Source organism: Setaria viridis, chromosome 9, assembly GCF_005286985.2.
Source record: "Setaria viridis chromosome 9, Setaria_viridis_v4.0, whole genome shotgun sequence".
Taxonomy (NCBI): Eukaryota; Viridiplantae; Streptophyta; class Magnoliopsida; order Poales; family Poaceae; genus Setaria; species Setaria viridis.
In genome coordinates this window covers 31598254-31625418 of record NC_048271.2, presented here as the reverse complement: position 1 = coordinate 31625418, position 27165 = coordinate 31598254, and positions in this window count along the sequence as shown.

Genomic DNA, 27165 nt, shown 5'->3' with positions numbered 1-27165 from the left:
ACCGATATGACCGATGCGGAAAGATGGGAGGCACTCAAAGAAGAATGCAGGGAGTCGTTCAGAAAAGGGGCCGAAGAAAGAAAAGCAAAGAAGATGGATCCACTGCTAGTAGATCCAAGAAAATTACAATTTTTTTAAGATGTAAAAAGGAGCCAAGAAGACGATGCCACAACTATCGAATTACGACCGAACATTTGTTAAGGCTGATGAGAGGAAAAGAAGAAAAGGAAAGTCGTCTTCAAGTGGTACTGTCCCCTACCTCAGGGATCTACCAGAAAAAGATGCTAAAAAGATAGCAACAATGCCCTTGGATCAACAAATACATATCGTGAAATTCATGCAAGAAACAGGTATGTCCCTTGCTGAATGTCTAGGGAAAGTTGATATGCCAGCTCTAGAACCAGTTGTACCGAAATGGACCTTTGAGCTAGGAAAGCCTCTAGTAAGGCCTAAGTTGGTATGAAAGCTATCCACGAAGATGTACGAATTCCATGAATGGTACATGAAGTAGCCTGTTGACGAGAGGGAAATGTTCGGTCTTCGGGTAAAACCGATAGATTTTTTCAACGAAGGCGAGAAAGTCCTATGGATGGAATTCAAGGATATATATGAAGTGTACCATCAGGATGCCCTTGATGTCTCTCTCATTAGCGCCTGGGTTCTGTAAGTGTCTGCTTATCTATATGTAAATTTTGGCTCATGTCATTATTTTTTGTGCGTGCGTCGCTCTACTAACTTCGTCTTCCATTTATGTAGGATGCTAATTCAGACGTGCCACAGAGAAGCGTACTTCCATGTTGGCTTCATGGATCCATCCCTAGTTAACCAAAAGCAGATACAGGAGCAGCCAGAGAAAACGTTGGAGGTGGTATACAATTTCCTGGATAAACAACATTACAAGAGTTACATACTACCGCCATACAACTTTGAGTAAGTGTCGGTACCATCTATTTTCGTTTTCTTTTTCCTTACCTGACTAATGTTAGTTAGCTCTAATATGAACATTTACGTACTCAGTTTCCACTAGATCCTCCTAATAATTGAGACTGATGGAAGCCACGTCACTGTGTTCGATTCGTTGAGGAAACCACCGACGGACTACCAAGACATTCAAAATAGCCTAAACTTGTAATAATTCTGGACCTTTATCTCTATGCAAAAATTTGTTTCCTAAATTTTCACCTAACACTGTATCATTCATTATTTTAATGTGTAGCGCATGGAAATAATTCCTAAAGAAACACAAAGGTCCATTCAAAGAAAAAATTATATTCAAAACAGACTTCCCGGTACGTATTAAGTTTGCACATTTTGTACATTCTATAACACGAATATTCCATAACTTATTTTTTTCTCCACTGAAGTTCTTAAGATAGGAACCCGGGAATAATCTATGTGGATACTATGTTTGTGAGCACCTGTACAATTTTGTGGGACCCAAGGGCGTGATGACGCCGCATGAGATGAAAGTACGTAAAATGAAACTATTAATAGTTAATTGTTTTCTAGCTCCTTATATTTAATTGTTCGTGTAACATTCACATATTTCCAAATTACAGATGTGGAGTATTCAACATAGCATCTTGGAGAAAGAATAGGGGCAATATGTGAAGATATTATAGGATTCCTGATTTACGAGGTGATAAATCCACAAGGAGAATTTCATTACAACAGACGAGCATTAGACGTACTGTGTAACACCTCGACGGGAGGATCCTAGGAATCATCGGGATACATTTTTGTATATATAGTAATTGTATAAATACTAGTTTGATTTGTATAATATGCTAAGAATGGTATAGGATACTAAGAATTATATATAGTAATTGTATAAATACTAGTTTGATTTCATTATTAAAAAGTTTTAAGTACTAAAGGGTAACTAAAGGGGTACGTGCATGCTCCATGCAGACGCGTATGCAGGCGCATGCATGGATGCCTTTTAGTCCCGGTCGGAAAAACAAATCGAGACTAAAGGGGCACCCTCCCTTTAGCCCCAGTTGGTTTTACCAAACGGGACTAAAGGGGGTCTTTAGTCCCGGTTGAACGACCCAGGACTAAAGACCCCCTTTCGTCTTGAAAATTTTATCCCGGATGATTTTTAGAGAGATTTGAGGCCTACCAACTGGGACTAATGCCGAGTTTTCTACCAGTGCTCCAAGATCGGCCACATCATTAGGCCACGTCATTGTCAATTCTCGACCTTTGGATCTTCCATCTGCGGCCCAAATCAGAGCTCAGGTGAGGGCACGGTCGCAGCCTCTCAACGTTTTGAGTTCTCTATCGCTGACCTCGTTCAGTTGTTCTTCCTCGCCGCCCCTCCCTCCCTCAGATTCTCGCGCGGCTCGCCTCTAGCACATCCGACCGCAAGGGCTAAAGAAGCCACGCTTCTAGTGTGGCTTCTTCTGCGTCACTGGTGACGAGGTGATGCCAGCTCGGGTCGGCGAATGCAACAGCGGCATTAAGAACAAGCGCGGCTCATCAAAACGGTAGACGGAAGAAGAGAGATCGAATAGGGGCAAGTCCACCATGACGATGAGGACCATGAGGACTATCATGGCCCTGCCCAGCCTGAGTGGTCGCGTTACTCGCATGCTTGCCGGCACATGGCCGCGTGCACTGGCTATAGCAACGTGCGCCCGCATGTGTACCAACACGAACAGCATATACCAGAACGAGCAGGCACCAAATGTCGCTCGTGCTATTCAAGGGCACATGGAAGAGAAGCGGTAGCAGTAGCTCCTGCAGCGATACCTGTTGTGCTATAAGCTGCTCGACCAAATGCCTTGCCGGCCCATGGTAGGCTTCCTTGTGGTATGTCTCTCACATGTAGACACCCTCCCTCTCCACCAACACTGATGAAACAATTGGAAATCTGAATTTTGATTTGGCCTTCGTAGTGATGAAACAATAGTGATAGGGAATATCGAGTTCAGTTATTTCGAGATCGACTTTGGGAAATGAGACAATTTCCTATTTGACACTAGAAAAACTACTAGCTCCTTTCTTGATCCTCAAAAAATTTTAGTTTCCTATTTGACACCGAGTTCAACTTTCGTTCCTTATACGACACTCTGTTGGATTTTCCATCCATAAATCATTAAATGCTCAGCGAAAAGATGATTTTGCCCCCGTAAGCCCCACCACCCTTCTCCCTCCCCTCCTCCCGTTCTCCCTCCTCTACTCCATACCGCACGCGCCTCCGCTGTTCATACTCCTACTGTGTCTCCACGATGAGTACTGTGCGCACCTCGAGCGTGTCCTCGTCCCGGCCTCCGACACCGGCATGTCGCCCAAGGCTGTCAAACTCCGCTACGCCCTTTATTCCGCCGTCTTCTCCGCCTCCAACCCGTCAAAGACCGCCTCCGAGCACCTCAAGCGCGGCACCTGCCCCAACTTCGTGTGCCACCGCCGGGGCCCGCTGCTGCCTCGGGCTCGCAGCAGTCACCCACATACACGCCCGCACAGCACCAGCAGCTCATGCTGCCATCCAACTCCACCGCCTCCTCCCCTATCCCCATCTCCTACATTGCACCCTCCTCGCTGCGCCACCAGCACCACCACCACTCCGGCAGCCGCAAGCACCAATCCATGCCTCCCGCCAACACGCCCGCGGACCCCTGCTAGCACCTCGTCGTCGTCGACCCATCCTTGGCCTACTCCCCTGCGCTGCCTACGCTGCACGCGCCCCCGCCGCCGCACTAGTGTGACGCTTGTGCTCTCCGGTGGCAAGGAGGACCTCGGCGTACTCGCCATGCTCGAGGACAACGTAAAGCGCCTCAAGTCCTTCTGCAGGCATGCGGCAACAAACCCAAGTAGCTTCGATGACGCCGCCGTGCTCTTGGGCGCTAACACCGGCTTCCCATCGCAATTCGTGAGCCTCAGCTTCTCGAACAGTGGCATCACCCCACCTAGGGCCAACAAGGGCACCGCCCCAAGAAGAGCTCCAGGACCATGACGCCGAAGCCCCAGACATCGGCGACGTTGTCGCACGGCCTGGCGCGGGCGTCGTGCTCGAACCGCTCGGGGCTCAGGTACATGGGTGAGCGGACGGTGATGGAGACCCTCCGGCGCTTGACGGCGCGGTCGTAGAGAATTCTGGGCACGCTGAAATCGCCGATCTTGACGTCCCCGCAGGAGCTGGCGAGGAGGTTTTCGGGCCTCAGGTCGAGGTACGCGACGCTGCGGGAGTGCATGTGCGCTAGGCCCTAGAGGCACCGCGTGGCTACCTCGGCGAGGGCGCGCTCGGGATCCTGCGCTTGCCCCGGTGGTCGAGGACCCCGCCGAGCGTCCCCATGTCCATGAGCTTGAGCAGGTATGCGGGGCGCGCCACTCGCGGTGCCAATGAGGATGGCGTGGGAATGCACGACATACAGCGAGCAGGCGGACCGGTGGAGTGCCTCGTCCTCCTCGTCCGGGGCACCGCTAGGGTCGGCGTAGTCGTCCGTCTTGAGCGCGAACAGGGCGCCCGTGCAGCGGTGGCGAACCTTGGTGATGATGTCGCAAGCGCCCTCGGCGAGATTGTAGACCTGCTCCAGGTCCGATAGCCGCAACTCGTCGCCGGCCTCGGCTGGCGCCGGCGCCGTCTCTGTCGCCTCGCTAGGCGCCACCGGGATCCAACCGTCGAAGAATCATGAGCCAGAGAAGAGAAGGGGATCGATTTGTCTGAACAGCTAGGGGCAATTTTGTCCACCAACGAAAAATTGATAGGTCTCAAGGGGCGTCTCACAGTGGTGGCTGATGGAATTGACGGCAATGTCATATTAGGGATGAAAGTTGAAGTGAGTGTCAAATAAGGAATTAAGAAATTTTTAGGGTCAAGAAAGGAATAGGTCATTTTCCTCGTGTCAAATAGGGAATTATCTCTTGGGAAATTCTGTCCACCGCTAGGTGTTATTCTTTCAATGGTAAGCGACGTGATCATTGACAAGTAGGCGCCGGTGGTAAGTTCATTAATTTTAAGATTTGCATGCGCATTCTCTTAGAGATGCGCATAGAACTAAGATTGCGTCCTTGTATTCATAGGGGTGAGTGTGCGAGTATTTGCGTATGTATTGTGTTTTGAAAAAAGGTCCATCTACTATAATAGGTATAAGAAACTTTAAAAAGAAAAAACTACCATATAACATTTCCCAGCATGAACATAGCAACGTTGCCTGTCAGGGACTCTATCTATCTTTTGGAACGGAGATAGAAGAGCTAACTTCCAGCCCATCTAGAGGCATATCTTCATCTTTTCTTCTTTCCTGCTGACGTCGTCCACCAAGGCCCCCTCACCCACCACCCCGACCGGAAGGTGTTGCGCTGCCGTGCTAGCCTCCCACCGTCCACCACTACCCTACTTAATCTAACGCTTCTCGCCACCCCTGTCGCCGACCATAGGCCACTGTACATCCTACCCTACTTGGTTGGTGGCGTTCCAACACCACCTCGCCTCTGCCGCCGAACAAACCACTACCACTACCAGACCTTCTGCCACCGCCACCCTTCTCCTCTAGATCCAGGGACCATTGGAGCCCTCCTGAAACCTGAAACCCTAACCTACTGCCGCCACCCATCAGCCTCGACTACCACCCGCGGCACACGGCTAGCCGACGGCGACTTCAGCGCTGGTCCCCTCCAGCCCATCTCCCACCCCACCACCCATCTTCCATCCTCCAACCCTAGCGATGGTGGTGGTGACATGAACAGTAGCTAGAGTTGGAGCTCGGGTGAGATGAGAGAAGGAAGATCTGCAACGTTAATTCTATTGTTTGCATGAATCTTAAGACAAAAGGTAGAGAGAGGGCTTATCCATCTTCCGGAAGGGAGATTTACCTACCAGTGTCACTAATCTGGGCCTTGCCGGTCTCCCTATCCCTCCGGTCCTAGCAAAGCTAGAAAGGAAGGAAGAAGCCCAAAAGGCCCATTCCCACTCATGACACTCAAACAAATCGATCCACTGGCTTCTGCACACTATTATGGCCGACAAAAGGATACAGCCTGCCAAGTACTGAGGCACCCACAAAATCAACAAAGTGCTGCATGCATTCTCCAAACCATCATCACTACCATACAAAAACCCAGTAAAAATACAACTAGAAAACAACCTGGTGATAACATACTTCACCAAAGAGAAGCACTGCAAATATTAGGATGGTGCTGCCAAAGATCCAGTTGATAGGGATGGGTGTGGGCTTCTTATGTGCCTTGACCGCTCTATCGTGAGCTTTCTCTTCCATCCCGTCCCCGCCATGAGCTCTTCCACGCCCTACTGCCGTATTAGGTGTTGTAGGATGCCGCGGTAGTCGGACAACGTCACTACTAGAAAACTGAGCATTCCTCCTGAGACTTAGTACCGGTTGCATTTTGGCCCGGTACTAATATGAACATGAGTACCAGGCCTAACGGATAGATCCCGAGGAGCTGCTCGTGAGGCCCTTTAGTTCCGGTTAGGGGCACCAACAAGTACTAAAGGGTCCACATTAGTACCAGTTGGTGCCCCCAACTGGTACTAATGTGCCACCCCCTTTAGTACCGGTTGGGGGAACCAACCGGTACTAATGTGGTGAACATTAATACCGGTTGATGCCCCAACTCGGTATTAATGTGCCACCTCCCTTTAGTACCGAGTGGGAGCACCAACTGGTACTAATGTGGACCTTTTAGTACCACTTGGTGTCCCAACCGGTACTAAATTTTCTCCTATAAATCCGCCTCCTTCTTCCTCCTGCCCGAGCCATTGACCACAGTTCAAGCTTCACCCTATCCATAGCGCCATAGGGGAGGTGTTACCGGATTGAAGACCATTTCTTGGAGATTTCACTCATTCAAGTGTTCTAAAGGTTAGAAACTTCATCCTCCCTTGATACATGGTTAGCATACTAAGTTTTATGCTTTAGAGCTAAAGTAATTTGTGATTTTTAGAATAAGGTACAATGGAGAAATTTTTCATTTATATGAATGTGTTATTTAGAGCTCATATTTATGATTTTTTTAAATATACACACCATTTTGCACAGGAAAGTATAGGAAATTGTAGGAAATAATGTTAACTTAGAAAAAATTCTTGAGGTAGCTAGAATTATATAAAATCATGTTAATTCTTAGGAATGTATAAAAAAAGTGAAAATTACATGATGTTAATTTAGCAATTACGTCACGAAATTTTAGGAAATAATATTAATTTCTCGTTAATTCAATAATTTTTGTATATTCTCTAACTAATTCAACATTTTTCCTACAATTTCTAGCAGATTCATATACTGCAGAAACAAAAAAAGAATTAACATGATTTTGTAGTAGTCAAAGATATTGATATGAGGTTAGAGAAATAATTTTATAGTTTAGTATTTTTCAAATATGAGATAAATATATTATGGCAACTCATAGAGAAAATTTTCAGCAACATTTCATTTTTAGATTAAGCTACAACGGAGAAAAATTTTATTTGTATGTTACGGTTTGAGCTAAGTAAATTGTGGGAAAAATATATAATTCGTTCATAGTTTAGTCATTTGAAAATATGAGCTAAATAAATTGTGGTACATAGAGATGGCTTCTGCTGCTGGAGGTAGTGGCGGTGGTGGGGGTGATCGTCGATCCTCTAGCGGCAAGAGGAAAACCATAGTTGGCCCTCCTGATAAGCTGTAGAAAATGAGCACTTGGGAGAAAGCAATGCTTGGTTATTTGTAAAGATGCCATGAAGATGCTGTTGCGGCGGGTCAGGAACCTCCTTTATGCTCCACCGCTAGTGCCGGGTGTTTCAGGTCCATTTAGTACTACCATTGCAGGAGGCACAAATAAACCACCGATGAGGCTGGATCAGCGAAACCTTCATCTTTGCCGCCCAAGGATGGTTAAAGTCCTCCTAGATTGTACTCAGTGGATGGTTTGTCATAGTGTATCATGTCATTTGGATTTGAAATTTAAATTTGTGTATTTCTATCTAAACTTCAGCAACAATTGAGTTTGTCGTAATATATCATGTTGTTTCGATCTGAAATTTAAATTTTTGTATTTCTATCTAAACTTTCAGCAACATTTTAGTTTAATGGTATTGTTTCAAGTTTTTTTATGTTTTATTTATAATTGTATGGATGATCAGAATATCTTTGGTCCGGTAATATTTTGTAGATGGATCGGCAATGGATGTACAATGCAAACAAACATTCCATGGAGTACATTAATGGCTTGCGTGGTTTTCTTGATTAGGAAGAATCTAATAAACCACCGTCCGGTTTTATTTGTTGTCCATGCAGAAATTGTAAAAATGAGAAGGATTACTGATCTAGAAAGACTATTCATGCCCACATATACAGTTCTGGATTCATACCTAACTATTTTATTTGGACCAAGCATGGGGAAAGAGGAGTTATGATGGATGATGATGAAGAAGAAGAAGATGACAACATTCCTAACTAGATTCAAGGAGGTGCATTTGCAGATGCTCCAATGGGCGAGGCTGAAGAAGAGATGGGCGAGGCAGAAAGTCCTATCGATGATCTAGGTCAGGTGTTGCGAGATGCAAAGGAAGATTGCGAGAATGTGAAGAGTCAAAAAAGTTTGAGTGTATGTTATATGATCATAAGAAATTGTTATACCCAGATTGCAAACAGGGGCACAAAAAGTTGGGTACCACACTGGAAAAGCTGCAATAGAAGGCAAAAAAACGAGTTTCTGACAAGGATTTTGATGAGTTAATGAAAATCATAAAAAACATGCTTCCCAAGGAGAACGAATTGCCGTACTCAATGTATGAAGCAAAAAAGGTTGTTTGCCCTCTAGGTTTGGAGGTACAAAAGATACATGCATGTCCTAATGACTATATCCTCTATTGTGGTGAGGAATACGAGAAATTGGAGGCTTGTCCTGAATACGAAGCGCTACGTTATAAGATCATGCGAGATGACCTTGGTGATGTTGAGAGGTAGGCCATAAGAGAAGAAAGTTACTGCGAAGGTAATGTGGTATTTTCTTGTGGTACCACGGTTGAAGCGTTTGTTCAGAAACAAGACACATGCAAAATTGATGCGTTGGCACAAAGAAGAATGTAAGCAAGATAAAATGATCAGGCACCCCGCTCATGGTCCCAGTGGACCACAGTTGATAGAGAATTTCTCGAGTTTGAAAAGGATGCAAGGAACATACAGTTTGGTTTAAATACAGATGGATTCAATCTATTCTGTGAGTTCAGTAGTGGTCATAGCACTTGGCCTGTGACCTTATGTATGTTCAACCTTCCACCTTGGATGTGCATGAAGCGGAAAATTCATTATGATGTCGATAATTATCCAAGGCCCAAAACAACCTGGCAACGACATTGATGTCTTGCCTAAGACCATGGTTGATGAACTTCTACTATTTTGGAAGGAAGAAGGTGTACGTGTGTGGGATGAGGATAAAAAGGAGACTTTTAATCTACGAGCATTGTTGTTCGTAACCATCAATGATTGGCCGGCGCTTGTTAATCTATGTTGACAGTCAAACAAGAGATTTTGAGCCTGCACGCACTATTTAGATGATACTTGCAGCATGAATTTGAAACACAGTAGGAAGGTCGTGTATATGGGCCGTCATCGATTTCTTCCTGCTAAGCACCCGTTAAGAAAGAAAGGGAAGCATTGTGAAGGGGAGCAAGAAAACATACTAAGCCCGTTCACCGTAATGGTAAACGTGTATCTTCTATGATAAAGGATGTGAGGATAGTCTTTGGCAAGAGCTCTGGTAGCCAACCTGTTTCGAACGATGAGGACGGACATGCACCCATGTGGAAGAAGAAGTCTATATTTTGGGAACTACCTTATTGGGAAGTGCTTCAGGTTTGTAATGCAATTGATGTGATGCACTTAATGAAAAATCTTTGCATGAACATGCTTGGCTTTCTGGGTACATATGGAAAGGCAAAGGATACAATTGAAGCACATCGGGACCTGAAATGTATAAAATAATGAGATGGCCTACATCTGAAAAAGATATATGATGGACATTACTTGCATCCTACCAATTACACTCTCAGCAAGGAAGAGAAGGAAAGCATGTTTGAGTGCTTGAATAGTATCAAGGTCCCATTGGGTTACTCCTAGAATATACAGGCAATAATAAATTTTAAATAAAAGAAATTCATAAATCTAAAGGTCCATGACTGCCATGTCATGATGAAACAATTGCTGCCTGTTGCACTAAGGGGTATTCTACTAGAGAATGTGAAAATGGCAATCATGAAGCTATGTGCATTCCTCAACATGATTTCTCAGAAGGCAATCCATCCAGACAATCTACTAATGCTGTAGAATGATGTGGTGCAATCCCTAGTTAGCTTTGAGATGATCTTTCCACCTTCCTTCTTTAATATCATGACCCACCTTCTAGTCCACCTTGTTGAAGATATTTTTGTTCTCAGTACTATATTTCTGCACAATATGTTCCCTTTCGAGAGGTTTATGGCAGTTCTGAAGAAGTATGTTCGTAATCATGCCTGTTCGGAAGGAAGCATCACAAAGAGATATGGAACAGAGGAGGTCATTGAGTTTTGTGTTGACTTTATTGATGACCTGAGTTCGATTAGAGTCCCTGTATCACGTCATGAGGGGAGACTGAAGGGAAAGGGCACACTAGGGAGGAAAGCTCAGATGGACATCATTGAGGATACATTTTGTAAAGCACACTTCATGGTCCTGCAACAATCATCCCTGGTTGCTCCATATATGGAGAAGCACAGAGCTATTCTACGGTCCTCAAACCAAGGGAAGACTAAGGCCTGGATTACACATCATCACAATGAAACTTTCGCCTCTTGGTTGCGGCGACGACTGATGGGTGATGACACGATTGAAAAATAACCAGCATGGTTGGCCAGGGGTCCATCTATCTCAATATCAATATTCCAAGGATACGAGATAAATGGGTACACATTTTACACCAGAGCTCAAGACCAAAAGAGCACAAACCAAAATAATGGTGTCATTGAGGAGATATGGGAACTTGACTATGGACCTTTGAAAATCCCTCTGTTTCGGTGCCAATGGGTGAAACTTACAGGAGGAGGCGTAACGACAAACAACTATGGGATGACAATAGTGGACCTCAACAAGGTTGGATACAGAGATGAACCATTCGTCCTAGCCAATGATGTGACTTAAGTTCTCTATGTGAAGGACATATCAAGCAAACCAATAAGGAAGGGTGCTAATAAGTCAGATTACTAGCCAAAGCGCCACATGGTTTTCCAGGAAAAAGAAAAATCGTTGGAGTTGAGGACAAGACTAACATTTCAGAAGATTATGATCAGTTCAATTGATCTTCCTCCATATTCAGTCGAGGTTGACCCAAGCATCCTGTTAGCCAAAGAGGACGCTCCATACTTACGCCGGAATCACAACCAAGGGACGTTCGTCAAGAGGAAGGTTATTAACATTCCATTAAAGTTTCAAAAAAACATAACGTTCCATTTAATGATGTTGCGTAATGTATTTGAACCATTATGTTGTGTTTTTGTTATCAACAAAGGAATTAATGTAATAACACATTGTAATGATATGTCATGTATCCCTTGGGTTTATTAATAATACTATTTGCAAAAATGTCACCCTATTAAATAAGAAATGGTTTTTGCATGGTTACATATTAAATATTTCGATTTTTGTAGCACCATTAAATAATAAACAATAAATTTACATACAATTAGACAAGCATATGATTAAGTTAGGGTAAACATGTTAATCACACTACATGCACTATTCTTCTAAATTTTTGCGTGGTCAAAATATCTATTTTTCCCAATTTTAAAGTTAACATAAGTATTATGACCATTATAACCTATTGCTAAGTTAAAATTAATAACCTTACCATATTTGATATTTGACCGCATCTGATATTTTTATAGTGTATATCTAATAAACATGAAGCTACCAAATTATTTTTCTAATTTTTTGAATGTTATTGATTTACTACGGAATAAATTAATACAATAGCTATTATAAAAGAAAGAAAAATAAAAAGATGTTTGGGTGGGAAACTGAAACAGGAGTATGCAACCCCTTTAGTATTGGGTGGGGGCAACACCTGGTACTAAAGGGGTCTTTTCATTTCGCGCGCGTGGAGCACCCTTTAGTATCGGGTAGGGGAAACACCCGGTACTTAAGGGGGGGGGCGGCTTTAGTACCGGGTGGTCCCTCCACCCGTTATTAAGGTCCTTTAGTACCGACTGGGCTTCTTGCCCGGTACTATGGGGGTTTTAGTGGCTGGCGCTTCTTCTCACCAAACAGTTCACAATTCACGTCCTCTGCCTGATCTGCCGTCGCCGCCTCGGAGCTCCTAACCTCGTCCGTCGCTGCACCCCCTGTCGCCGTTACCGTCCCACCTCATCGCCGCCCGCCTCAAGTCCGTCGCCCCCCCTTCCCGGTCGCCGCTGCCCGACCCCTGTTGCCGCCGCCCGCCGCTCGGCCCCGTTGCCACACCCGTCGTCCACGCCACCACCGTCACCCCCAACCCCTCCACTGCCATGCAGCCCCAGCCCCTCCACGCGCGCCACCAGATGCGCGGCCGGCTGCGGGCTCGGCTTCTTGCCACTGACGTAAGCCCACAGTCGGCTGTGACATCATATTTTTTAATTTCTGCTGCAATATAAAATATCTAGAAATTGTAGGAAATTTGTATAAGTGTTGGAAATCATGTTAGTTTATAAAAAAACATGTATAAGTGCTGGAAATGATGTTAATTTAGAAAAAAAAATCATGTCAATAACTCTAAAAAAGTCATATAATTATGCTATTTTTTCGTTTTTATTTCTGCAATATTAGAAAATAGCTAGAAATTGTAGGAAAAATTGTTTAATTAGATAGAAAATATAGTAAAATTCTTGAAGTAGCTAGAAATTATAGAAAATCCTATTAATGCTATTGAAAATGTATAAAATAGGTGAAAATTACTTTGATACTTTTAGAAATTACCAAGTAATTTTATGATGTTGTCATTTACTGTAACAAAATTCATCAAATAGTTCAATCAATTATATAAATGTGCAATTCACCGTAAATATTTTTGTATTCAATTATTTTATAAGTGTTTCATTGTTTTTTTTTGTCATTTTCTAGCAATTCACTATAAATATTGTTGGTAGTCATTTATTCTAACAAAAGTGTAGTTACCTGTGATGGATCAGATATTTGTAGTTCTATTAGTGTTGGCGTCTTGAACATATATTTTTGTAGGCAATTATTGTATAAGTGTTTCATTCTTTTTTTGTTGTCATTTTCTAGCCGTTCATTGTAAATATTATTTCTTAGAATAAGTGTAGTCATTTATAATTCCTTCACTGCAATCCTGAACCTACTATTTCTTAGAAAAATTCCTTTTATATTATATTAGTCGTTTATATTGTAACAAATTGTATAAGTGTAGTCATTTATTGTTACCAAATGTATAAATATTAGCAATTGTATAAGTGTTTCATTCTTTTTAAAAATGTACAAGTAATCCTGAACACCCTGGACGTGCTTGATCGAGAGAAGGACGAGCTGAATATGGCACTTGGTAATCCCGAACACCATGGACGTTGCCAAGGCAAAGGAGTAATTCTGTAGAAGTTTGTCTTTCGTGAGCACATTGATTCATACAGAAATCGCCAAAGAAGTAAGGCCGAACACGCACGACAGCTACGAGACTTGCAAGAACACGTAGCTTTGACAGAGGCAAGAATGGAGGAAGCAATCGACCGGCGTGTGATGCTAGCTCTTAGCAAACAAGCTTGTGAACAAGCAGCTGCTGCAGCATCAGGGGCACATGTCAACATAAGCCCCTCTCAGTGTCGAAGCAGTGTCACTTCCACGGAAGCTCCAGCTGGAGGATCTTTTGACATACTTGAGGACAACCAACGTCACCCTGTGAACAGCATCACTGGGAGAGCCCCTTGTGAGTTTGTTACTCCCATAAAAAACAAGCTCATCATGGTGCCTTATAATGTGGCTGAGCAACAGACACAAGGCCAAACACTTTATGGCATGGAGATTCCAGCTCGCGGTTATGCCAAAGTTGGGGTGGACCGAGTGGTTGACAGTTGGGATGACCTGGAACTGCAGATCCCTGGTGGCGACGGGGAAAAGAATCTAGGAGAAGCCATCCATGGTTGGATTCTATGGCCCAAGCGCTACATAAGGATTACGCAGCCGAATCCCCTGACCTTGGGATCATCTCCTCAAGGCTCAAGGGCAATATCACCTACGCCTTCTGCCAGGGCACCCTCTCCACAACCAGACCAGGATCCTAGCATGAGTCCACCTCCCCCTGCTATGAGCATGGCTACACCGCAAAAGACGCCTTCAGTTCCGCCTACTATAGCTACGAAGCAGCAAAAAAAGTAGAAGGAGAAGCAACCACCACCCAAGTACCCATGTGATATGATAGATGAGGAACTCCACATAGTAGGATACTGAGGTAAAAGCTTTCTTCGCAAGGGAGAAGCCAAAGGAAGATCCACTAGTTGATAAGGGCAAATTTGGACTTTCATCAGAAGCAGGGAGGTGGAGCGAAGGAAACAACCAGAAAAACCACCGCTATCTAACTAGGACAGACAAATAACAAAAACTTTTCAGAAGAGGAAGAAAAATGGGTCAACTATTCCACAACTCGGAGCCCAATCCAACCAATCAGTTGCCCCGCTCTAGGTGCTTTCTGAGTTTGATAAGAACTTGCTACAATTCGCTAAAGATACAAATCTCACCGCAGCTCAACTTCGAGGGGAGGATCACATCCCAAAGCACCCTGGATCTACTATATGGAAATATGAGTATGAGAAACCGCTTGTGTGGCTGCAGTTGGTGGACCGTCTCTCAACGAAGATGTACAAGTTGCACCAATGGTACATGGAGGCTTCAATCGATGGCTTTTTGTGCTCGAAGTTCGGATTGGTGATCTACATTATTTCCATAGGGAAGACATCATAAATGTGCTGCTGGAGGAACTGCATTACCTATACAATCAAGATGTACTTGACAAGTCACTCATCAGTTCCTAGGTTCTGGAAGTCTTTAATTTGCTCTGATCTCAAAATCCCCACTCTAGTCATTGTGCGATGTCTTAACTCCTATTCGATTTTATATCATGGAGGATGGAGATTCAAACTTGTCGGAGCAAAGAATACTATGACGTAGGCTTCATCGACCCCGATGTTGTAAACGAGTCAACTCTAAGAGATAAACCAAATCGGACATTGAAGAATATATATATAAGTTCCTCAACAAGCAACATTACACGAAGTACATACTACCACTGTACAACTTCAAGTGAGTATGTTTCCCATCTCTTTGTTTTTCGAACTAGCAGTTAAACATAAGACTAACTAGCTTTAATTTGGTTGTACAGCTTCCCTTGGATACTCATTGTTGTCATGCATGATATGAACTTCGTATATGTCTTGGACTCTTTGAAGAAACCAAAAGATGAATACAAAGACATCATTGATGTTCTGAACAAAGCATAGGCTCGATTCCGTCGAAATCACGTGGGTGAATTCAAGGATGAACTTTATTGGAAGACTGATTTCCCAGTATGTGTTGAATTTTCACATCTCATGACACTTCCTTGAATACAACAAATATTTCATAACTTTTTTTCTCCATATATATAGTGTTCGAGACAAGAGCCGGGTAACAATTTATTCGAATACTATGTATGTGAGTTCATCCATGGCTTTGTAGGTCTGAAGCGTATGACCAACCACGAGTTAACCGTACGTATACAAAATTCTTAACAATAAATTAGTTCTAATTGTGCAAACCCATTGATCTACTATATATATAATAACCTTTGCCAATGACACAAATGATGTACAGGAAGGAAAAAGTCCTCGACACGGACTGCATCAGGGCAATTCAAGAACAACTCTCTGGATTTCTTCTAGACGAGGTAGTAAATCTAGCGTGGGAGTTTCTTCTGGATGACACGGAACTGCATCAGGGCAATTCAAGAACAACTCTCTCACCAAACACCTGCTCGACCTCGGAGCCAACTACAGCGGTGTCCGCACCAACTGCACTCAAAGCTGCAATATCCCCAACTACGCCTTGCCGCCGCACCGAGATTGGTAAAGCTTCTCCTCCGGCGCGACTATCTTGATCCCCCCCGGCCTCCTGAGGCAAGGACTATTCAAGGGCGTCGCCGCTCGCCCCTTCGGCATGGGATGAGCCAACAGTCGGCTGCGTACCAGATTCATCATCTAGCACGGCCTTCCTGCGTTGTTGGTGTGAGAGGCAACTTAAGCAAGATAGGAAGCAAAAGAACCACAAGACACATAATATAACCAGATTGCAATTACATGGTGCTCTGCTTCACCCAGAACTTGGGACACAAGGGCGGTGGTGGTGACAACACATCTTCACATGGCACCCCGTGGATTTTTTGTCTCCTTCATCTGCTTCGTGTTAGCCGCGGTCATCTCAAGGAGCTCGACCTTCTTCTTCTTGGCGGCTGAGCTCGGCGCGTCCTACTCCTTGTCCACTTCGCTGGCCGATCTGCCTGCGAAAGCTGTGCACGGGGCAGCCTTCTCTTTCTTACTGGCCACCTTCTTCCTCTTGCCGCTCGGCTTCTGAGATTTAGAGGTGGGAAGCTTCTTCACGGCCTGCCGTGTTCGGCGTCCAATTGGTGCGGAGTCCTCAGCCCGGTCGACCTCATCTGACACATCGTTGTTCGACCCAATGGAGGAGTCCGACTCCCAATCTAGGGTGGTAGGTAGCTGGTCAGACTCGGTGGTTGAGCGGACCTTGGGTCGTTGTTGCTCAGCCCCTCCAGGAAGTGGCGCCGGGCAAAAGAACTCAAACACGCGGCTCTAGTCAATCAACAAGATTAGTCAGAGATTACACAAAAGAAAAATGGGAATGCTAAATCCATGTAGTTAAGATCATACCGGGTCGGCTGGCCTCTTGAGGGAATACGCCTTGGGGCAGCACTTATTCTAGATGACACCACCAAAGAACTCGCATACCCAGTTGGCGACTTCTTCTTTGGTCACCTTTTGTTGTGCCTCTCGGGTTGGATCTAGTGGTCCTTTGAACTCATATGCTGAATGGATCCTGTTCTTGATCGGCTACGTTAACCTCCAACAGAAGTTGATGCTCACAACCCTGGCTGTGAGCTCACGCCTTTTCAGGTTGGCGATTTCCTCCAAGAGCTGCTTCATCTGCACCATCTTTGTGGAGGTTGGCTCGTTTAACCACTCTGGCATTGTTACGGGTGCATATCCATGGCAGGGTGGCAACTCGGGCTTCTGATTGGCAATGATGAACCATTCCTTATGCCACCCTTTGTTCAACTCTTTAAGCTTCAAATCAAAATATTCATGGACTCTCTTTGGCCGTAGCGAAAATCCACATCCCCCAATCACTCGTGGCTTCCCCTTGGTTGACACAGTTTTCAATTGATATAGATACTTCCACAGATCGAAATGGGGGGGAATGCCCAAGTACGCCTCACAAAGGTGGATAAAAACTGCGATATCAAGAATGGAGTTGGGGTTCAAGTGTACCAACTCGATTTTGTAGTAGTTTAGCAATCCATGGAAGAAGTCCCCGCAAGGGATCCCGAATCCACGCTCAAAGAAGGATGCCAAGACCACCGTTTTCATCTTGTCCTCACTGGAGAATTCCTGCCCGACGGTCGCCTTCCATTCGAGCAGCGCCTTGGGTCCTAGGAGACCCCGATCGATGAGCGCCTGGATGCGCTCCTCCATCATCATGGACTTTACCCAGACTGAGGATGGATCTGGTGCCTGTTCTTGAGCCATCTCCTCAGTTTCTATCCCTCGCGATTTGGATCTGATGCTCACTAGGGTTTTCGTTTTCATACGATGGCACGATAGCTACAGATTTAACTCTAGGTGGTGGCGGCGGATGCGACTGTAGGACGCGATGGTGTCCCCTAAGGCTTTCAAGTGCGGCGACGACAGCTACGGTGGCAGCTGTGCTTGGGAGTGAGATGGAATGCAAGTGAAAATCAAGACCGCGCCCCTTCGGCTTTTGAAGATGACGGTGTGACCTAGCGACAGAATCTGCGGGTTTTCCGTTATTGCGGCGCACGAGCTGGACGAGTCTGCAGGTTTTCCTTTATGTTTTTCACGGCATGTCTCCGTAGCTCCGCTAGTTCTTGCGCTCACGCTCGAGGGCTGGGTGCCTATTTTAGGTCGGCGTGCCTTGGTGGCTTCGCTAGTCCTCGCGCTCACACTAGAGGGCTGGGCACTTATTTCAGGTCAGCGTGCCTCCGTGGCTCCACCAATCCTCATGCTCACGCCTGGGGGCTGGACGCCTATTTCAGGTCGGCGAGCCTCTGCGGCTCCGCCAGTCCTCGTGCTCGGGGCTGGGTGTCTATTTCTGGTCGACATGCTTTCGCAGCTCCGCCAGTCCTCATACATATGGATTCGTTCATGCTACATTATGTTTTTGACCATTGGACCGATTATTTTAATTGCTTCAATGCTCGGGGACTACTCCATATGGAGTGCATCTTGCGACGCCCTCCATGTCCTTCGCTTTGACCTACTGGATGCCCGACATCCATCAGCTCAGCACTCGACTTCGCTCTGCACGTATGGCTCTGCGTTCGCTCAAATTTTCTTCTTTTTTGAGCACTGCACAGCCTCTCCGTCACTATGACGCCATCGCAGCTTCAGCTGACGACATTCCAAGCTTTGTTGCGATGTCCTCAGGTTCCTATTTGCTTACACATCGCTCGGGGGCTTGAGGGATATGGGTACTCCATAGGTCCCCACCAACTAGGATACTGGCCGGCGCTAGTAAGTGGGCCCGCAGAACGTGCGGGCCAAGGACGTGAAGATACTTGGAGCACAAGTCAAGGAGGTTGGGCGATTCAAATCAGCCCGGATATTGCGAGATACTTGTTGTAAACCGACTCGGGTTGCTTTCCATGTAACAACCGACTAGATTAGATTCAAACCAACTTGTAACCTAGTTTGTCAGCCTGTATAAGACGGCCAAGGGTGCCTCCCTAGGGTATCCGATCCGATCTATTCTCCGCACCCACGCAAAGCAATACAAACCAGCAAAAGCACAGGACGTAGGGTATTACTCCCCGAAGGTCCGAACCTGTCTAAACCTTTGTGTTCTCATGATTACCTTCGAGTTCTTTATCTCGCAATTTTCTTCTTGACTACAAATCTACCGCTTGGGTAACCCCCTGGTGGACTGCCGGGCTACTAAATCCGACAGTTAGTTTGTTCGATCCTTTGCCTACCAGTCCTCCTTAGTTTGCTTTGATCCAGCTGCTAATGATCATCATAAATTCATAATCCTGGCATAAGTGCGGGTGTTGTGGAAGAAAATCTGGAAGAACAATCAATCATGATCATCACATGGAATAACAGCGCTACTTACGTGACGGAATGGGCGCTGATTACGGTAGCCGATCCACCTGCATGCTGACCCACATGCACTCCGATTCTGCCGAGGATAGAGGCGACCACATCCTCCTCTGCGTGGCAGCCATGCATGCAGCGATTGGCCTGCATACAGCTAGGCGTGTGGCGATTGGCCTGCATGTGTGCGGTGATTGTTCGCATTTTTGTTACTCCAATCAGACCTAGCTTGACTCGTCGTTTGCAAGATTGAAACTTGGTTTCCATATACATGATTGTTAGTTTTGAAGGTGCTGTACATATTATATGCATCAAGTTTGCAATATGGACTATTGAGTAGTTGAGATTTTTTTGGAGGGCGCAACAATGTCTTAGGCAATGTTGGTATGATGTATACTGTAGCAGGCCCAGATTTTGATTCTGATAAAAAAATTGTTCTGTTCTTCCTGATTCTTGCCTGTAGTTTACTTGTGTTTTGTTATGTTCTTCCTGATTCTTGCACTCGGCAAAGCCTCAAAAACACTCGGCAAACGCTTTGCCGAGTGTAACACTCGGCAACTGACACTCGGCATCGATTTTAACGGCAAACTTTCTTTGCCAAGTGTTTTTTGTCGGGCACTCGGCAAAAGTTTTACCGAGTGCTAGGTTGACCCTCGGCAAAAAAAAGTGACGGGGACGGCGAGAAGACAGTGACGGAGGCTTTGCCGAGTGTCACGACAGAAAAACACCCGACAAAAATCTAAACTTTGCCGAGTGTTACGGCGATAGCACTCGGCAATATTTAAAACATCGCCGAGTGTTAAGGCTAAAAGCACTCGGCAATATTTAAATTTTTGCCGAGTGTCAAGTCCAGTCACTCGGCAAAGTAGTGTGTAGATGACAGATTGTATTGTCACTTTGCCGAGTGTCAAGGCCAAACACTCGGCAAAGTAGTGCGTAGATGACAGATTGTATTGTCTCTTTGTCGAGTGTCAAGGCCAAACACTTGGCAAAGTTGTGCCCAGAATGACAGATTTGGCCTCTTTGCCCAGTGTAACACTCTGCAAAGCGACCATAAAATCCCTATTTTTATAGTTCGGTCACGGATAATGGACCCCCCACTCAAACAAACATCACAGGCATAATTCACAATAACCATCACAAGCATAATTCACAATAAGCATCAATCAAGTAAGTCACAAATGCAAATGCAAGTCACAAGTAAGTCACAAGTAGTCACTGCGGAGGCCTTGGGAACCACTGCGACAAATCCGGGTCTTAGGGCTGATTATTCGATGTCGCCGATTGATTCTGCACAAAGGAGAAGAGATTGCATGTGTGAAACAAGATTGATATTTATATGGCATGCACTTAATAATATGATCAAGAATTAGGCAAAACTATGATTCCTAAATCGGAAGTAATGTGGCCAGAAACTATTTGTGCTAACATATCATTTTGAGCTAATATTTTGAGCTAACATATCATTTTGTGCTAACATATCATAGCATATTCCACTTTGAGCATTTGGACATTTACGACAGAAACAAGTTCTCTAAGTCAAAGTATTCAATCTGCAGTATAAGGTGTCAAGTGACTCACAGGAGTAGTGGTGGCATTGTTGTACGATGAGGGTGGGCCCTCTAGGTTGTAGTCGATGTCGGCCGTCGCCTCGCCCTTGTGGGACCAAGCCCATGCCTTGAACTGGGAGCAAGGCTGGCCACCATGTGACGACGACTGCGAAAAAAAATCAAAATGATTAGAAATTATGCAGAGCGTTACAATAAAGAAATGAATTCGCGTACCCATCTAGCCACGTATTGGTCGAGGCTGAGGCTCCCTTGATGGTGTGGTGCACCTAGAATCAGCAAACGCCGGCCCCGGCAAGCGTTGTGCGTCTCCTCCCACTCGGGGTCGCACCACTTGTCCACCATGTGTTCCCAGTACTGGCGATGCTGGGTGCACCACCGCACCTACATCATCAAGTGTATGACATATAAGAAGATGAAATTAAGCGTAATTAATCTTAAAAAATAAGTACTAATGTTCTATATTTACCTGCAAGTATTGATCCCGAGTTAACTTCATGGTTCTTACCTCAATTTTAGTGATCCTCATCCTTCTATAGCTAGCGTAGTAGTCGATGATGGCCTGGACGCGCGCCTCGTAGTGCATGTCCTTCACGAGTTTCTTGGCAGCTTCGTGAGCCACAATAGCCGCCCTGGCCTCGTATCCCTCCTGGCATCTGAAGAAGTCCTGCATATAGACGCGATGTATCCAGTTATTATTTCAAGAATGTCCATTGAATGCGATGTATTGAGAAATGTAGTGCGAGGAAGACTTACCCACAGCTCGGTCTTGACCCGCTCCGTCTTGTTGGGGAATACCCTACCATCCCGATCAAGGGCATCGCGGGCGGCGATGTAGTGCTCCCACGTGTAGGCCGGCTCCATCCTTCCACCGACCTCCACCAGGCTAGGGAAGTGTAGCCTGCAAAAAAGACCAAGGATACCATTGGGATGGCGTGCGTGATCACCCCCAACGACCTTCGTAAAAGCGCTGCCCAAGTGATTAAGATAAATTATTAGTTTCTATTGTAATTTTCAACATATCAAACAAAAGGTTAGTGATAACATCTAAAGTTACGTACCTTTTCCCAGAGGGTGAAATAACCGGGCGTCCCTCAAGAGGTATCAGTCGCCTCAGGAGGGTCAACGGACCTCGCAACCAGACATCCGATGAACCAGAGGAACCGGAACCCCCTGCCTCCTCCTCCACGTGGTCTTGCTCCACCGGTACCTCCTTCTCATCACCAGAGGCGTGCACGCAAGGTACCTCCTCCTCAGACGACGACGGCGAAGCTACAGGCGACGGTGACCTCGCTCGAGCCTTTCCTCAACCCCTACCTCTACCCTTCCCTCGACCTCTGCCTCCACCCTTCCTTCGACCCCTGCCCTACCCCTCCCTCGACCCCTCTCGGACTCCTGAGCTGCATCAGACCCTTCAGCAGCATTGGTCAATCTTGCGTAAAGCGACGTTACCCTCCTCACACCGCCCACCATTGTTCAATCACCTGCAATTAAAAAGAGTAAACCAATTAGCACAGATAAATAAAACGTACTTAGAAAGAGATGCAAAATAAAGAAAACATACTTAGAAAATAACATGGTATGATAAATAATAAATTAATTAGTACAGAACATACATGTATTAGAAATAATCATCGTGATCAGGATTAGCTGGATCATAAGTCTCATCATCGCTATCACGCGTGTCGATATAATCATGCCCGTGCTCCGAAGGAGGAATGTCGTCGTCACTGTCATTGCCTAAATGCAATCGCTGAAGTAATTTTAAGTCCTTCACATTCTGAACCTCATCTCCAGCGTCCTCGTCAGCAACTCTTTCATTTCCCACTTCCATTACGATCGCTTCGGTTAAGTCTATCTCAAAACTCCCTTCAAGCCCATCTTCTTGAAAGAACTCTCCGACATATGTGTTGGTGTCTATGTTGTAATCTTCATTGTTTGGGAAAGGTACTTTACCGTGTGGTGATATCTTGTACACAACCTCCTAACCCTTAAGATGTTTGACGGTTTGACATGGGTATGAGAGATAATCACTTGCGTGGCCTGTTGAGCCAGAATATAGATATCGTCTCCTAGCAAGATGGACGATTGTCGAATTTCGACTAGCCCAAGATTAGGGGTCCGTCTTACTACTTCAGGATCAAACCAATAGCATTTGAATATGATGGGATTAAGAGGTTTGCAACCATGAAACATGAGTTCGTATATTTCTTCAACTCTTCCGTAATACTCAACCCCATCAAAGCTTGGCGTAAAAACTCCGATATTTGTAGTTCTTTGATTGGGCCGACTCTGCTTGTGGCTTGTTGCATGGAAGTGATATCCATTCACGTCATAACCGGTAAATGACCTGACCCTATAGGCACAACCATCGGCAACATGTCTCAACTCGGCACTCATTGATGCATCAGTTTGGCCCTGCAACTTCAAGCAGAGTAGTTCGTTATATTATTCGCACCCACGAGCAACTTGTAATGTCAAACTAGGTACGAGTCAAATTGGACAGTACCTTGTGTTTGAACCAAGAAATGAAATCGGGCATTCCATTTCCCGCACCCTCTCTAAGAAGGGTTGAAGTTTCCTACGGGGTAGGTTCCCTTGATTCATGCTAGAATTGATAATGAAATTCCCTGTACCAATGAGAAACATGGGAGCTGGACACAGAATAGTGACTACTTGAGAATAAGTTTGTTGAGAACTTACAGGATGTACGGATCCACTTCGGTTAGGTTCGTCAACACATATAGCATGATAGTGCGCCACTCTTCATGTTTCAGGGTCTTGTGGGTCGCACCACTTGCACTTCCGAGTTGCCCTCGGAAAATGCTAAGGTTCGATTCATCTTCACCAGCATTGTAATGAGGGGGTGGATTGTGCACGCTAGGAACCTAGGTTGTCAGCATAGTATTTTGTTGTGAAGTTTGACACCTCCTCCAGAATGTATGCTCTGCAATGGATGCTTCAATTTTGCATTTATTTTTACATTTAGTTCAAAGAACCTTTTGACATCTCTCAATTGAATAGCACCAATGGCCCTGCACAGGCCCCCCCACTCGTGCTTCATACGGGAGGTGCAAAATCATATGCAGCATCGGATTGAAGAAGCTGGGTGGAAAGATCTTCTCCAACTTACAAAGCAAGACAGGTGTCATTCTTTCCATTTCTGCAACCATGGTACGAGATAACTCCTTAGCACAAAGCTAGCGGAAGACATTGCTCAACTCCGCTAGCACTTGCCAGACATGCTAAGGGACATCATCACCGGAAGTAGGCGCCCAAGCCATATGTGGTAATCATGACTCTTGAGCCCGTTGATTCGCATAGTAGCTAAGTTCACTCCCCTCTTCAGATTCGCTGCATACCCATCAGGGAACATTAATGTTTGGAACCATTCTAGTACTTCCCTCCTTTGGACCCTCGTCAGGACAAAATCGGCATTAGGCCTTCTCCATGACTTGCCACCTCTGGGAGGTGCCATGTCTAGCTTTGGTCTATCTCATAACCTCCCTTGATCCACTCTAGCCTTAACGTTATCCTTTGTCTTATCAGGAATGTCCATGGTTATACCAAAAATTGCCTCGGCAACATTCTTTTCAGTGTGCATTACAGGAGGTTCCACAAGCACGACTTCTGAGTCCAGGTATGTTACTCACCATATCCCACAAAATGACCTTCTTGTTGATTGACCTCAAGAGCATCTAACTGAGCATGAACCGTGGCACCTGTTATCATCTGCGGTGCAGCTTCTTTAACTACGACATCTTTCGTAAAATTCTTGATGTCTTGTCTGAATGGATGGTTAGGAGGGAGGAATTGTCGATGTTTGTTGAATGAACAAAACTTGCCACCCTTCGTCAACCAAATGAACTTCAGAGACGCCTTGCATACTGGGCATAGGAACTTCCCATGAACACACCAGCTGCAGAATATCCCATACGCCGGCAAGTCATGCAGAGAGTACTGGTACCAAACATGCATTTTGAAGTTTGTCTTTATAGCTTAGTCGTGTGTCCATACCCCTTCCTTCCAAGCACGGACCAAATCATCAATCAGAGGCTCCATGTACACACTCACATTATTCCCCGGGTGTTCAGGAATTATCAACGACAAGAATATGTTCTGTCATTGAAAGAGGATGCCGGGGGGAGATTGAGGGGGATAATGAACATGGGCCAACAAGTGTATGGGGCAGCCGCCATTCCATAAGGATTGAACCCATCTGTTGCCAGCGCAACACGTACATTACGAGCCTCTACAGCTTTCTCACGATGAATCACATCAAACCTTGTCCAGGCTTCACCATCGGATGGATGTACCAGCTTCTCAGGATTGTATCGGCGTCCGTTTTTGTGCCATGTCATCTGTTTCATGGATTCCTCAGTCATGTAAAGCCGTTGGATCCTTGATATGAATGGAAGGTACTGTATGATCTTCACGGGGATTGCGAGCTACCTCTTCTAACCATCACTAAAGTCTACCTCCAAGAACCTAGAGGATTCACACTTCACATAGTACTTTGCTTTCGCATGTTCTTTCCTAAATAAGATGTATCCCTTCGGACAAGCATGTATCTACTCGTATGGCATCTTAAGTGCACGAAGGAGTTTCTGTGCCTTATACATGCTCTTTGGTAGAATGTGACCATCCTGGAGCAGGCTCCCAAAAATTGTTAGGATAACATCGAAGGCTTCTCGACTCCAGCTAAACTGGGACTTTACGTCCATTAGGCATGTAATGGCATCCAGTTGAGAAACCTTGGTATGCCCGTGAAGGGGTTACTGTGCCGCAGACAACATGCGGTAATACGTCTTTGCAGTTGCCTCTGGCTCCTCCTCCCTACGTCCTTCATTGAAGTGTGCTTCATGATAGTCATTTAACATGTCTCCTACCCCGGCATCATCATCATAATCCTCGATCTGTTGTCTCACGACCTCATCTCTCACACAATCAGCTTCACCATGGTAGATCCATCGGGTATAGTTTGCTGTAAATCCATTCTTGCAAAGATGTTTACCCATGACCTCCTTTGTTTGTCGACGCATGTTTGCGCAAATGCTGCAGGGACACCAAGTGAGACTCGCTCCTTTAACCTTGGCAAATGCTAGGTCCAAGAAAGCATCGGTCTTCTCAATCCATTCATCGGTCAATGAACTCTGACTAGAGCATCTACACATCCTCGGGCTGTCCAAAAGACGTGGACAATTTGAAACAGATACGGTTATAGATATGCAAGGATCTGCATATTTCAAACCGTATCTCTTTTGAACAGGAGACGCCTAGGTTACGTGATATATGAACATGATACGGAAAGAGGGGTCTTTTATGCCTCACCTTGCTGTCCTGCAAAGTGACGAGTCGAGGATGGTGCAATAGCCTCTCCTGCAAACCAAGGAACATTATAGTGTCAAATCTAAATTTCGGCAGCACCTCCCCTGCACGATGAGGTTTCCAAAACCTGCAACAAATAAAATGGCACGATGGCTGACAACCACATACACACCAAACAAACGGCATAATGGACGACAACCATATACACATCTTATACCTTGCAAAACCACAGCAAGTCGAAGGTGTGGGGCAGCAGGAGGGCAAGGCGGACGATGACGGCAGGGTGGGGCAGGGAGCAGCGAAGCCTATTTTAACACATCAATTAGCAATAGGACCAGACCAATTATGAATTACTTATGAAATGGAAAGTGGGGAACTATTTTTATAAATGAATGGTGCTAACATGATCAAGTGGTACACATGCAGCATATACGGACATAAGATAGTTAATCAGTACAAGCATAAATGATGTACAACGTGAACAAAATGATTTGTTTGAAGTACATGTTGTAGTTACTAGTTATAAATCATGCATACTAACACAGATAAAACTACTGAATTGCTGATCAGTGTACACAAGCGAATCTTAAAACAGAGGGCATGAGAAAAACATGAACAAAGAGAAGAATTTTTACGACTGAGTTGCAAGGGCAGGGGCAAGCGCAGGGGCCAAGGGTGGCGTAGGGGGCAGGGCGCCAGCCGCCGGGGGGCAGGGGCGGCGCAGGGAGAATCGGCGGCGGGGTCCCAGGGGCCGGCGAGGGACCCGACGTAGGGAGAGCGCGCGTGGACCCGGTGCAGGGCAAGGGACCCGGCGTAGGGCGAGGGGCACGGTGAGGGGGCACGCGCGGAGTGGGGGCAAGGCGAGCTGGCGAAGGGGGTGGGGCGCCGCGGGGCCGGTGGCGGATGCGGGCAAACGGCGGAGGCGGGGGC